The 4,765-nt window shown below is 45.2% G+C and overlaps 1 long non-coding RNA gene across 2 annotated transcripts in view; it reads left to right on the top strand.

Annotated features, from left to right (window-relative positions):
• LOC123375327 overlaps positions 1 to 430 on the top strand; it is a 22,691-nt gene extending 22,261 nt beyond the window's left edge. For both annotated transcript variants that reach the window (XR_006581401.1, XR_006581400.1), the window contains one exon: positions 1 to 430. This exon is cut by the window's left edge and continues 150 nt beyond it. This is a non-coding gene — a long non-coding RNA (uncharacterized LOC123375327).
• The last annotated feature ends 4,335 nt before the right edge of the window (positions 431 to 4,765 follow it).

Raw genomic sequence — 4,765 nt, 5'->3', positions numbered from 1 at the left:
GCTGCCTGCAGAAGTGTCAGGCAAAGAGGAAGAGGAGCTTTGGCTTTGCCTTTCCAGACAACTTTTCACAAAACGAGAGGGCGATGGGGAAGGGGGCGGGGGGCAGCATATGCTGTAGCACGTCCTTGTTCCGTGTGTAGCTAACCCTTCCCACCCACCCCCAAACTTGACTCCCACACAAAGTGTGTTGAGCACGGCAGTCACCTGCGGTGTGGCCGCGAGGGGGGCGCTCCAGCGGCAGGGCTCTCCTGGTGCCCAGGCAAAGTTGTATTTTTAAATCCCCACTCCGCCTCCCCAGCGATCCTTCCCCGCCGGGCCTTGTCGCCTCCCATCTTGCAGCCACGGGCTTCGCATTACAAAAAAAAAAATCTCCGTGGAGTTTGTGTTCTTTAGGAATCTGGAGTGGTCTGCAAATCTGCTTGTTTATCATCGGGACCAAGCTGGCGAGCAGGTGCAGAGGGTGATTAAAGAGACTGTAGAATAAAGGTTAAATGAAAAATACTCTCAAAGAGGCGAGCTTTCCGCGCGGGCTCGCAGCAAGCGGGGCCGAGCCCGCTGCTTGGGGGGGGGACTCGGGGCCGCCCCGGGAGTCTCGCTCGCTCGCTCATTCTCCGGTCAGCGCCGGGGTGCGCGCGCAGATGGGCCCAGGCCGCCGCTGCCCGAAGTGACCTCCGAGAAGGGCCAAGCCTGCAGCTGGCGCTGAGGGGGAGTGATCGGGGGCCGGGCCTGGAGGGCTGAGCCGCCCAACGCCGCTCACGGAGCGCCGGGCGCCGATGGGGAGAGGCGGGGGGCGGGGCTCCCCACCTGGCAAAGGGCTGCGCTGCCCAACAGCCGAGTTCGAAACCCAGCAGAAAAGCGCGGGAGCCGCTCTGCCACCTGAAACGGCCCAAACCCGAGTCCCCTGTTGGTGGCAGGGCCACCTCCTGTCTGGAAAATCCCCTCGGGCCGGGAGCTGTGCTCCCCGCTTGGCACGTGGGAGCTGTTTGATCTCCATTGAGGCTACAGGGACGCCTGCCCTCTCCAGCACCCGTCCCCTCAGTCACTGAAGTGGGTGGCATTACTTTTGAGGGAAAGGGGCAGATCTCTTACCTTGTGCCACTTTAGATCGATCGATCTATCCAATGTCTGATTGGTGTCTGGGGTGTGTGTATATATAGATACACACATCCAAGTAGAATTTTATTTAAAATGTCATTGGCTAATATTGGTCCCATGATGTTTGGAAGACCTCCCACCCATCCCATTGTGGGGACTGGTTCCCCTAAGGGACAGTTGTGTATGTCTAACATCATTACTGACTTCCCAGGTGGTTATCTTCCCACACACTGGTGGCTCTGGCGTGTGGCTCATCAGAGTAACTAGCACCCCCATGAGGGGAGATGGCCAGAGCTAGCGCCTTCCACCAGCTGGTGCCAGCCAACCCTTCAGAGGAGTCACTGCCAGCCGCAAGAGGAAAGAGCCAGGGCCTGCTCATCAAATAACCTGGCAACAGTCCCATTGCTGCAGTGGAGGAACCAAGGGAAAAGTAGCAAAGCACCTCCCCCTTCCCAACACTGCACCCAGGTGGGAAGCAGGATTCAGTGGAAAGGGTATAGACCTGGGAATGAGTAGAACCTGGGTTCTGTGCCAGCTCTGCCACTGACTTACTGTGCCATCTTGGGCAAGTCAGAGTGGCTCTGTGTCTCAGTTTTCCCATCTGTAACGCAAGTATAATGAAACTTTCCTGCTTTTGTAAAGCATTTGAGATCTATGGATAGAGTCTACTATATACATGCAAAGTGGTGGTATTTATTATGAGGCCTGCTCCTGACTGACCTTACTACCTCCCCATAAGCCTGCACATTGCACATACAAGGTGGTGCTGGGTTTTCTCCCTTCTCCACAACAGGTGTTCTATACTAGTCAGGTTCTTATACTGCCCTCATCACCATAGAATTTGTGTACCCTCTAGCAGTGACTTAAGCAGTGTGACTAACAGCTGTCACATGTGGTTGGACTGTTCTCCCTTTCCTACCCCAAGTGGAAAGTTACGAGAGATTTATTTGTTTAATCTATTTTGTTTGTACCTGTGGTGCTGTTTGTGTTTACTATTGTAGGCAAGGTGCCCTTCACACTTTGAATGGGAAATGGTGCTAGTAGAGGTGGAATGAATTTCCCAGGTGTGGGCTGATCCCCCGAGAAAGCTCTGACTCCTGCACAGATGTGATTCACTCCATTGTGCCTGAGGAGCAGCATTGTCCACCATAGAACTTCAGGTGAGCTTTGAGACGTCCTGAGTCCGGATCACTGTGTGCCTTGAAGCTAAAGACAAACTTATTGACTTTGATGTGGTGTTCAATGAAAAGCCAGAAGAGAGAGCAGAGGGCAGGCCTGATGTGATCATGTTCGTCTGGTAAGGGAGTGACAAGTCAGCAAATTTGTATATATAAAACGTTTGGCTTAATAAATATATAACAATCTCACAAAAGCTCATGCTTTTAGTGAGTGTAGTCTGGGGTGAGTGATACCATGGCAGGTGGTTATCACACATTTTATGGTGCTAGGACCCTTAAAACTTACTCACATGGGTAATTCTAAGAGTAGTCCAATTCACTTCAAAGGATTATGTATGTAAGTAAAGGTTGCATGATTATGTCTTTTATAGGTATGTACATATAGACTGTCTGGAGATATATAAACCATACATTATTGGGTTATCCACCCATTAGTTCAGTTACAGGTCTGGTTTTGAGATTAAGGTTTATAATCTTTATAATACACACATGAAAAGTTTTGTGTTCATGCTTTAAAGGAGGATCATTAAATATTCAGTATTACTACTCAAATTAGTTGTCATGTCCTATATAGTAACAGTTACCCATTATTTTTGCCCTGTTTTAAATTCTATAATAAGCAAACAGCAATGTTTTACATCTAATAGTAGAAAAATGTTTATTTATTTATTTTTTGAAAAAAAAAAAAAAAGCCCCAGAGAAAACAGTTTTAGAGACACATTTATTATCATATAGACTAGTTATGGGAATTCTTGGTCTATCAAGAAATGAGCATTTTGCTTGGTGCTGGATTGTAGCCAGATTCAGTCCTAGCTATTACTATATCAATCTGGTAGTTGGTGATTCTAAAAGGTGGTTTATGAGGAGATTTGGGTAATGTAAGGTCAGGCCTTCTAAACCTTATAGGCTTATAAAGCCTTGGGATGTGGAAAACTGTTCTAATTTTAAAGGTCAGCTTTTTCTTTGTGAGTCATGCTTCTATTATCCAAACACTTTCTGTATGTGGTAAGCAAACAAAAAAAAACCCCCACAAACCACTGCCATCTGGGAAAAATCCCCCAAAGTAAAAAATTCCAACAGAATTTCATAAAATGCACATATGAACTACATAGGAAGAAGTTATTTTTGGCGCAAAATATTTTGCTTTGTTTTTCAATCTAACAAACTGTTTTTATTTATATGAAGAGATGTAAAATGGCCCAAACTGTTTGGATCACACACAGAAAACATTCCATATTGAGAGTTACTTGAATTGATTATTTTGCTGGGGGTTGGTGGAAAGACTTTTATTTAAACCAATTTAAAATCTTTATTTTAAAGAGTGAAGATTGGTAGCTGGAGAATATACTCTGCATTCCTCTCATACTGCAGCTGGACTGGCATTAGCCAAGGTTTATTTATTTATTTTTTTTCTGCACAGAGGGGAGGAAAATATATCGGTCCATGAATCAATCTAGATAATGGGGAAGGCTGAATGTAATAAATAATACAGTAACAACCCTAAACTAATGAGCTGTTGCTAAGGTACATTTCACAGGCTCATCCTCTATATAAAAAGTCACTAATAATCCCTTGGTGTAATCAGATGATAAAGCTTTGCCATAAGGCAACACCTGTGCAATTAAAGCTGCAGATTCTTTTGCACGTTTCATTAATTTCAGGATTTTGTAAAGGCACAATGACTACACTAATAATCTAGTCTACTTGACTCCATGTCTACTGGAAACAGGGTGTCTAATTAGGTAAAGGTAATTAATTAGAGATAAATGGAGCTAATCAGACTCAGTTAACACTAATTCTCTGAATTAAGACATTTTGGGACACCTACTATTCCATTGGCTTTGATATTTCCCAACAAACAATGAATTGGAGGGTAGTCAGAAAACACTACATTTTCTGCTGCATGCTATAGGCCTAATCCTGCAAATATTTACTGATACAAATAGCCTCAGTGTGGCCAATGGGCCTGTACTCCCCTGAGTAGTCGTTATGCATATGAACGGCTTTGCAGGATCAGGCCCTTTTTTGATTTTGGAGCTTTAGGGCTTGATGTACTGAAGACATTCATTGCAGTGGGTGTTAGACTGAGTCCTTACACTTTGCCTAAAAAGTCCTGTCCGGGAAAAGTGATTTTTGTTGTTGGAAGATCTTCTAAGTAATATTTCATTTGATGCCTTTCTTTTAGGTGCTCCAGCCTGTGCTGGTATTTCACAGCGCTGTAACGTCATTCGTTGTAGATTTTGTTTTGAGACAAACCCACAAAAGAGAGGAAATTCCCAAGTAACTATTAAGGCCAGTATTTTCAAACCTGGGGCCCTACAGTTAATGTCCTATGTAAAAGTGGCCTGAGTTTCAGAGGCATTGTGCACTTGTAGCTCCCATTGAGATGAGTGGGTCCACTTTAATATTAAGGGTCAAATCCTGCTGGACTTACTCACATAAATAGCCCCATTAAATGCAGTGGCCTGCTTCCTTTGCTCTTGATAAGACTA

Source organism: Mauremys mutica, chromosome 8 (genome assembly GCF_020497125.1).
Source record: "Mauremys mutica isolate MM-2020 ecotype Southern chromosome 8, ASM2049712v1, whole genome shotgun sequence".
NCBI lineage: Eukaryota > Metazoa > Chordata > Testudines > Geoemydidae > Mauremys > Mauremys mutica.
The sequence above is the reverse complement of the archived record's forward strand: the minus strand, read 5'-3'. Positions and strand labels throughout refer to the sequence as shown.